The following is a 9893-nucleotide window of genomic DNA, read 5'->3' on the forward strand; positions in this document are numbered from 1 at the left end:
TTTCCCCACGAGGGGAAACATCCTCTCTGCATCTACCCTAACCAGCCCCCTCAGAATCTTGCACATTTCAATAAGACCACCTCTCATTCTACTCAAACGCGTACAGGACAACAAAGTACTTTCGAAGTGTAGCCACTGTTGTAATGTAGGAATGCGGCCCAGAATAGCCGAGGGCCCAGGGGCCAGCCCACAGTGCGATATGTGTGCGCACTGGGTCCGTGCAGCAGAGCTGGTCTCCAGTCATTCTGGTTAACCCTTGCCACTGGACCAAGACCTCGCTCTGTCAAGCCCCGTGTGGTGGCTGGTGTGCAACGGCCACCCCACGTTAAAAAAATCCACCCACAGGCATCTTCCACCCCCTCAATATGTGTTATATATGCAGACGATAGATATACTCTCTGTGTAGTCACTGTATAGTTGCATAAGATGGAGACTTGTTACCTGATGCACTATCAATAAGGTTTTCACTGTGTATATACTATGCTGGCACCACTAGAGGGTGCAACTGGTGGAGACCGGGGTTTCCTGCCCCTGTGGCAGAGGCTGTCCACCAGGGGGCACTGTGGTGGGAGACCTGAGGGTCACCTGCATAGGTGTGCAGGGCCCAGTATAAAAGGCTGCTCACCATGCCTGTGCCTCACTCTGGAGTTACGAATAAAGGACCAAGGTCACTACAGTTTGAGTACAACACATTGCCTCGTGGAGTCATTCATAAGTGCATTACTCAATACGAGGGACTGCCTAAAACTACTAATGTAGGAAACGTGGGCCGCCAATTTGCGCACAGCAAGCTCCCGCAAACAGCAACGTGACAATGACCCAGATCATCCATTTTGTGAGGTGGATTGACGGATTAAATATTGGTAGCCGCGAAAGGCACTACAGAAATGCAAGTCTTTCTTTCTGTGGTAGGCCCCCTCTCCCACCGATCGGCGCCTCCGGCATGTTGCCCAAGCGGTGCATGAGAGACAAGCTGCCACAGGGCGCCAGAGACAGACGTCAACTGGTTGCAAGACAGGTGAGCAGAGGGTTGTGGGATCAGCTGAAAGGTCAGGTCTGATATGTCCTTACTATACAGTATAAATGCACACGAGGCCCGTACTTGAGAGAAGGTCACACTGTGACCAGTTACCTTTATTACCAAGACCTCAAGTGATGAAGGTGGGTGGAGCTTCCCCTTTTATACCTGAAAGTCCAGGTTAGGAGTGTCTCCCACAAGTTCGCCCCCTTGTGGTCAGTGTTCTCAAGGTGTACAACTTAGGTCAGCTTATACATGGGTTACAATGAGAGTTGAATACATGACATCACCTCCACCCCCGCAAAGTCTTATTGGGATCACAGGTTGAGTCTCTCTGGTGGTTTACGCTCCCTTGTAGAGCGCCTGAGTTGGGGCTCCGGTTGTTGGGCGCTGGCCTGAGTGTCTGCTGTTTGCGGTGCCTCAGGCCTGTCCGGACTGCCCACAGTGACTGGGCTCTCCTCCACTTGGTTCCGGTGTTCGGTCACCTGTGGTGGAGTAAACTCTACGTCGTGTTCTTCCTCTGCTTCTTCTATGGGGTTGCTGAACCTCCTTTTAGTTTGATCCACATGTTTGCGGCAGATTTGTCCATTGGTAAGTTTAACTACCAAAACCCTATTCCCCTCTTTGGCAATCACAGTGCCTGTGAGCCATTTGGGCCCTGCAGCGTAATTAAGGACAAAAACAGGGTCATTGACATCAATACATCGTGCCCTCGCATTCCTGTCATGGTAGTCACATTGTGACTGACGCCTGCTCTCAACAATTTCTTTCATAGTAGGTGTATAAGGGATAACCTGGTTTTGAGCGTCCTTTTCATTAGCAGCTCTGCGGATGGAACCCCTGTGAGCGACTGTGGTCGGGATCTATTGGCCAACAGGAGGCGTGATAAGCGGCTTTGTAGGGAACACCCTTGGATTCTGAGCATCCCCTGTTTGATTATCTGCACTGCTCGTTCCGCCTTGAACGGTGCCGTTTTGACATGGTTGATTCCATTGCCTGCCATGAAGTCCTGGAATTCAGAGCTTGTGAAGCACGGGCCATTGTCGCTGACCAAGACATCCGGAAGACCATGGGCGGCGAACATTGCCCGTAGACTTTCTATCGTGGCAGAGGATATGCTTGAATTTAAAATGGCACACTCAATCCATTTGGAGTAGGCGTCTACTACAACCAAAAACATTTTTCCCATGAAAGGACCTGCGTAGTCCACATGGATGCGTGACCATGGCTTGGCGGGCCAGGACCAGGGGCTAAGGGGGGCTTCCCTGGATGCATTGCCCAGTTGAGCACACGTGTTGCACCTGCGAACACAAAGTTCCAGGTCTGCATCTATCCCTGGCCACCAAACGTGTGACCTGGCAATTGCCTTCATCATAACAATGCCCGGGTGTTCATTGTGAAGTTCTCTGATAAACACCTCTTTGCCCATCTGGAGCATGACTACTCGGTTTCCCCACAGTAGGCAATCGGCCTGAATCGAGAGTTCATCCTTGCGCCTATGAAACGGTTTAAATTTCTCAGGGCATGCCCCGTACGTGGCTGCCCAGTCCCCATTCAGGACACATTTCTTAACTAAAGACAGTAGTGGGTCTTTATTTTTCCAGACTTTAATCTGATGGGCTGTCACGGGTGAGCCTTCGCTTTCGAAAGCTTCAACAGCCATGACCATCTCAGCACCATGCTCGGTAGCCCCTTCAGTGGTGGCTAGTGGGAGCCTGCTGAGTGCATCGGCGCAGTTTTCAGTGCCCGGTCTGTGCCGAATTGTGTAGTCATAGGCGGCTAACGTGAGTGCCCACCTCTGTATGCGGGCCGATCATTCGCATTTATGGCCTTGTTGCTGGCCAAAAGGGACGATAGGGGTTTGTGATCTGTCTCCAGCTCAAATTTCCTGCCAACAGGTACTGGTGCATTTGTTTTACTGCATATACACATGCTAGCGCTTCCTTTTCTACCATCCCGTAGCCCCTTTCTGCCTGGGACAGATTTCTGGAGGCATAAGCTACCGGCTGTAACTGGCCCTTGGCATTCACATGCTGCAACACACAACCGACACCATAGGACGATGCATCGCACGTTAAAACAAGTTTCTTACACAGGTCATATAACGTCAACAGTTTGTTGGAGCATAACAAATTGCGTGCTCTATCAAAAGCCCTTTCCTGGCTGTCCCCCCCAGACCCAATCGCGACCTTTGCGAAGGAGCACGTGTAGCGGCTCTAACAGCGTGCTCAATTTGGGAAGAAAGTTACCAAAATAGTTCAGCAGCTCCGTCGTGTTACGGGGTCTGGGTGCTCTCTGGATCGCTTCCATTTTGGACGCAGTAGGGCTGATCCCGTCTGCTGCTACCCTCATCCCCAGGAATTCTACCTCTGGAGCTAAGAAGACGCATTTCGTCTTTTTCAGTCGCAGCCCTACCCGGTCCAGTCTGCGTAGCACCTCCTCCAGGTTGTGGAGGTGTTCTTCAGTATTGTAACCCGTGATGAGGATGTCGTCCTGAAAAACCACTGTCCTTGGAATCGACTTGAGGAGGCTTTCCATATTTCGCTGAAAGATCGCGGCGGCCGAACGAATCCCGAACGGACATCTGTTGTACTCAAACAACCCCTTGTGTGTCGTGATGGTGGTCAGCTTCTTCGACTCACTCGCCAGCTCCTGGGTCATGTAAGCTGAGGTCAGGTCCAATTTTGAAAAAAGTTTGCCACCGGATAGCGTCGCAAAGAGGTCCTCCGCTCTCGGTAGCGGGTGCTGGTCTTGGAGTGACACCCGATTGATGGTGGCCTTGTAATCGCCACATATCCTGACCGACCCATCCGCCTTGAGCACCGGCACTATCGGGCTCGCCCAGTCACTGAATTCAACTGGCGAGATGATGCCTTCCCTCAACAGGCGGTCCAATTCACCTTCTATCTTTTCCCGCATCACATATGGCACCGCTCTGGCCTTGTGGTGTACTGGTCTGGCATCCGGGTTTATGTGAATCACTACCTTGGCCCCTATGAAAGTGCCGATGCCGGGTTGAAATAATGAGTCAAATTTGTCCAGGACTTGTGAGCATGAAACTCGCTCCACAGAAGAAATTACATTGACATCGCCCCATTTCCAGTTCATGACAGCAAGTCAACTCCTCTCCAGTAGTGCGGGACCGTCCCCCGGGACAATCCAGAGTGGCAACCTGTTCTCCAAATCTTTGTGGGTCACGACTACCGTATATGTCCGTAGCTGTGCGTCAATCTGCAATAATTTTGGCCTCCTGGCCTTGGACACCCACAACCTTTCGAACTGTTTGATACTCATCAGGGACTGGCTGGCCCCCGTGTCTAGCTCCATTAATACTGGGATGCCATTGAGGAGCACTTTCATCATTATTGGTGGCGTCCTGGTATATGAACTGTATATGTACTCCACATGAACTCGCTGAACTTCAGCTTCCAGCGATTTCCCCCAGTATTCATTTGGCCTCGTAGGGTTTACATCAGGCCCGTCCTTCTCGTACATCAACCTGGCTGCAGGCTTCCTGCACATACGCGCCAAGTGACTGCTGTCGTTGCAGTTTCTGCAGGTATATTGCTGATACCTGCAAGCTCTGGCTGGGTGTTTGCCTCCACACCTCCAGCATGAGCTGGAGGCCCTGTTGTTGGAAACAAAAGATCCATTACCAGTCGATCGTCTCTGACTGTCTCTGTAACTGTCCTTAAGCGCACCATTAACAGGTGTTGATGGCCCCATTACTGGCCGCATTGTCCCTTGCGATGGCATGAATCGCCGTTCAGCTAGCCATTGTCTCTGTTGAATTCCCCCTTTGGTTTCGACTACATGCTGGGGCGTTTGCTGCATTTGAGCCAAGATTTTTGTCATACATCATTCTGGTCTCTTCCTCCCCTGAGATAAATGTCTGGGCTATCAGAGCCGCCGCTTCCAAGGTCAAGTCTTTGGTCTCAATCAGTTTCCTGAAAACCCGAGCGTGCCCCATGCCCTCAATGAAAAACTCTCGCAGCATCTCCGCTCTGCATGCATCTGGGAACTTACATAGGCTCTTCAGTCGCCGGAGATCAGCAACGAAGTCTGGAACGCTTTGCCCTTCTCGCCGCCGGTGCGTGTAAAACCGGTGTCTTGCCGTGTGCATGCTGCTCGCCTGTTTAAGGTGTTCCCCGATCAACTTACTGAGCTCTTCGAACATCTTGTCCGCCGGCTTCTCTGGCGTTAGAAGGTCCTTCATCAGGGAGTACGTTCTGGATCCACAAACCGTCAGGAGATGAGCCCTGCGTTTGTCGGCCGAATCCTGTCCCAACCATTCCTTAGTGACAAAACTTTGCTGTAGTCTCTCAATAAAGTCGTCCCAATCATCACCAACACAGTACCTCTCTTCTGTGCTGCTAGTGGCCATGCTCGCGTGGTTTAGATCCCAGTTTCTCGTCGCCAATGATATGTCCTTACTATACAGTATAAATGCACACGAGGCCCATACTTGAGAGAAGGTCACTCTATGACCAGTTACCTTTATTACCAAGACCTCAAGTGATGAAGGTGGGTGGAGCTTCCCCTTTTATACCGGAAAGTCCAGGTTAGGAGTGTCTCCCACAAGTTTGCCCCCTTGTGGTTAGTGATCTCAAGGTATACAACTTAGGTCAGCTTATACATGGGTTACAATGATAGTTGAATACATGACAAGGTCTATTCACAGCTTGCTGCAACGGGCTTCCAGCCACAGCAGCGCACAGCTGTTGCAGGCATTCCCACCGAGCCCAACCGAGTCCTGGTTTTTCCTTAAAGGGGCAGCACCTCCAGGAAAAGGTGTTCGCCCAACGTTTTGTGTACACTCACAGCGAGAGATATAACTCACGATGAGTTCCCTACTTCGCGCACCCAACACTCCCAGGGCAGGTACAGCACAGGGTTAGATACAGAGTAAAGCTCCCTCGACACTGTCCCATCAAACACTCCCAGGGCAGGTACAGCACGGGGTTAGATACAGAGTAAAGCTCCCTCTACACTGTCCCATCAAACACTCCCAGGGCAGGTACAGCACGGGGTTAGATACAGAGTAAAGCTCCCTCTACACTGTCCCATCAAACACTCCCAGGGCAGGTACATCACGGGGTTAGATCCAGAGTAAAGCTCCCTCTACACTGTCCCATCAAACACTCCCAGGGCAGGTACAGCGGGTTAGATACAGAGTAAAGCTCCCTCTACACTATCCCATCAAACACTCCCAGGGCAGGTACAGGGGGTTAGATACAGAGTAAAGCTCCCTCTACACTGTCCCATCAAACACTCCCAGGGCAGGTACATCATGGGTTAGACTCGGGATAAAGCTCTCTCTCCGGACTGGAATCTAATCCGTGCCCCAGAGGTGGGTGAGTGGCGATGGTGCATTTGTAGGCTTTATGCTCCCGGTTTTCTTCCCTCCTCTCCTGATTCTTGTTGGGGGTAATTATTGAATTTGTTCTGGAGATGTAGATGAAGCTGGTACCCTGCATTTATTGTCCATGCCACGTTACCATGACAACAGAATGAGGCCCTATCTCGGAGGGCCATTAAGCGGCAACCATGTCGCGTGGGACTGAAGTCACATGTCAGCGATAGAGCAATGGAAAGTACAGCACAGAAGGAGGCCACTACACGACCCAATTCTAGTCTAGTGCCAGAACTATTACACAACTCTAAACTTGCCGGGGTGGGAAATTTTTGGTTGCTGTTCGCTCCTTTGTATCTCACTCGAGTGTGCCCCCTGGTTATTGATCACCCCCAGGACCTTGAGCAACAAAATAGGCCGACACTCCCAGTGCAGTACTGTGGGAGCGCCGCACTGTCAGAGGGGCAGTACTGAGGGAGCGCCGCACTGTCGTAGGGGCAGTACTGAGGGAGCACTGCACTGTCGGAGGGGCAGTACTGAGGGAGCACTGCACTGTCGGAGGGGCAGTGCTGAGGGAGCGCTGCACTGTCGGAGGGGCAGTGCTGAGGGAGCGCCGCACTGTCGGAGGGGCAGTACTGAGGGAGCACTGCATTGTCGGAGGGGCGGTACTGAGGGAGCACTGCACTGTCAGAGGGGCAGTACTGAGGGAGCGCTCCGCACTGTCGGAGGGGCAGTACTGAGGGAGCGCTCCGCACTGTCGGAGGGGCAGTACTGAGGGAGCGCTGCACTGTCGGAGGGGCAGTACTGAGGGAGCACCGCACTGTCAGAGGGGCAGTACTGAGGGAGCGCTCCGCACTGTCGGAGGGGCAGTACTGAGGGAGCGCTGCACTGTCGGAGGGGCAGTACTGAGGGAGTCCTGGGGCCAATATTTATCCCTCAATCGACATCACAAAAACAGATTATCTGGGTCATTATCACATTGCTGTTTGTGGGAGCTTGCTGTGCGCAAATTGGTTGCCGCGTTTCCCACATTACAACAGTGACGACCCTCCAAAAGTACTTCATTGGCTGTAAAGTGCTTTGGGATGTCTGGTGGTTGTGAAAGGCGCTATATAAATGCAAGTCTTGCTTTCTTTGTTTCTCTCCTATTTCCCTCAGCAAAGAGCTCAATAACCCAGGTGGCATACGGATTTAAAATAGTTGGCAGAAGGATTAGAGGGTTGGTGGGAGAAAGATTTTTTCACCCAGAGGGCGGTGGGGGTCTGGGGCGGAACTCTCTGCCTGAAAGGGTGGTAGAGGCAGAAACCCTCACCACATTTAAAAGCTACTCGGATGTACAGGGCTACGGACCGAGAGCTGGAAGACGGGTTTAGCTCATTTGGTCGGTGCGGACATGATGGGCTTTAGTAAGTAATTAGGAAGTCAAAAGAATATTGGCCTTTATTGCAAGGGGGATGGAGTATAACAGTAGGGAAGTCCTGCTACAGCTGTACAGGTTATTGGTGAGACCACACCTGGAGTACTGCGTACAGCTTTGGTCTCCTTATTTAAGGAGGGATATACTTGCATTGGAGGCAGTTCAGAGAAGGTTCACTCGGTTGATTCCTGAGATGAGGGGGTTGTCTTATGAGGAAAGGTTGAGCAGGTTGGGCCTCTACTCATTGGAGTTTAGAAGAATGAGAGGTGATCTTATCAAAACGTATAAGATTTCTGAGGGGGCGGGACAGGGTAGATGCAGAGAGGATGTTTACCCCTCCGTGGGGGACTCTAGAACTAGGGGGCATAGTTTCAGAATAAGGGGCTGCTCATTTAAAACGGAGATGAGGAGGAATTTCTTCACTCGGAGGGTGGTGAATCTTTGGAATTCTCTGCCCCAGAGAGCTGTGGAGACTGGGTCATTGAATATATTTAAGGTGGAGATCGACAGATTTTTGAACGATAAGGAAGTCGAGGGTTATGGGGAGCGGGTAGGGAAGTGGAGTTGAGGCCCAGATCAGATCAGCCATGGTCGTATTGAATGGCGGAGCAGGCTCGAGGGGCCGAATGGCCTACTCCTGCTCCTATTTCTTATGGGCCTCCTCCTGTGTCGTAACGTTCTATGATTCTATGAGTAGCCATGCATCACCATCAATAGGCGGTCCCTCGGAATCGAGGAAGACTTGCTTCTACTCTTAAAATGGGTCCTTAGGTGGCTGAACAGTCCAATACGAGAGCCACAGTCCCTGTCGCAGGTGGGACAGACAGTGGTTGAGGGAAGGGGAGGGTGGGACTGGTTTGCCGCACGCTCCTTCCGCTGCCTGCGCTTGGTTTCTGCACGCTCTCGGCAACGAGACTCGAGGTGCTCAGCGCCCTCCCGGATGCTCTCCCTCCACTTAGGAGAACATGCACCATGTTGGAGTTTGGACAGAGACGGTTGGTTGGCTACAGGGTTCCGTTCCCGCTCTCGCCCAACAGCCACACACGCGCGCGCGCGCGGTGTTGGGTGAAAGTGACGGGGAGCGGGAACCCACCCCCTCCCCCAGCTGCTCCTTCTCCCTCTGCCCACCCCCCCTCCTCACCCCCCAGCGCCAACATCGAGAGGCCCCACGCGAGCAGCTGTAGCTCAGCTGTCACAGACAATGGCGGGGGGTTTGTGCCTTGCGACATTCTCGGCCTGCAAGGCTCAGCCAGCCGCTGGTTTGGGAGCCCAGACAGTGCCTCTCGCTGAGCTCTAGTCCCCGTCTGACCTCGCACTAAGCCGGCTGGCACCTGTCCTTGTCGTGTGCCTGGCTGCCGGGTTGCACACTCGCTGTCTTGTCCGTCTCCTTGTCCTCTCTCCATGGCCACAGCTGCCCCCTTGGTATTCCCACCCCAGCGTGTGCGTACAGATTGCCAATAGTGGAGTTCCAGCCTTGAGCACACAATGACCATGCCAGGCACCTGGCCCCAGATCACAGCCACATCGACTCACACAGTTCCTCAAGCAGAACAATGAGATATGCTTAACTCACCATCTTCCGATGTGCTAGCAGGTGGCAGCCCTGGCTCTGTGGACACCCTCTCTCTTCTCTGAGTCATAAGCTTGTGGGTTCAAGTCCCACTCCAGGGACTTGAGCACAAAAATCTAGGCCGACACTCCCAGTACAGAGCTGAGGGAGTGCCGCACTGACGGAGGGGCAGTACTGAGGGAGTGCTGCACTGTCGGAGGGGCAGTATTGAGGGAGTGCCGCACTGACGGAGGGGCAGTATTGAGGGAGTGCCGCACTGACGGAGGGGCAGAGCTGAGGCAGTGCTGCACTGTCAGAGGGGCAGTACTGAGGGAGTGCCGCACTGACGGAGGGGCAGTACTGAGGGAGTGCTGCACTGTCGGAGGGGCAGAGCTGAGGGAATGCTGCACTGTCGGAGGGGCAGAGCTGAGGGAGTGCCGCACTGACGGAGGGGCAGTACTGAGGGAGTGCTGCACTGTCGGAGGGGCAGAGCTGAGGGAATGCTGCACTGTCGGAGGGGCAGTACTGAGGGAGTGCCGCACTGATGGAGGGGCAG

At 53.0% G+C, this 9893-nt stretch overlaps 1 protein-coding gene across 1 annotated transcript in view; it reads right to left on the reverse strand.

Annotated features, from left to right (window-relative positions):
- The window catches only part of LOC139239150 (kinesin light chain 1-like), a 151594-nt gene extending 142202 nt beyond the window's left edge, over positions 1-9392 (reverse strand). The window contains exon 1 of the mRNA XM_070867730.1: positions 9362-9392. The gene's annotated coding sequence lies outside the window, so the exon portion shown is untranslated. The remainder of the gene's footprint in view (positions 1-9361) is intronic.
- Between the last annotated feature and the right edge of the window lie 501 nt (positions 9393-9893).

Source organism: Pristiophorus japonicus, chromosome 26 (genome assembly GCF_044704955.1).
Source record: "Pristiophorus japonicus isolate sPriJap1 chromosome 26, sPriJap1.hap1, whole genome shotgun sequence".
NCBI classification, from domain to species: Eukaryota; Metazoa; Chordata; class Chondrichthyes; family Pristiophoridae; genus Pristiophorus; species Pristiophorus japonicus.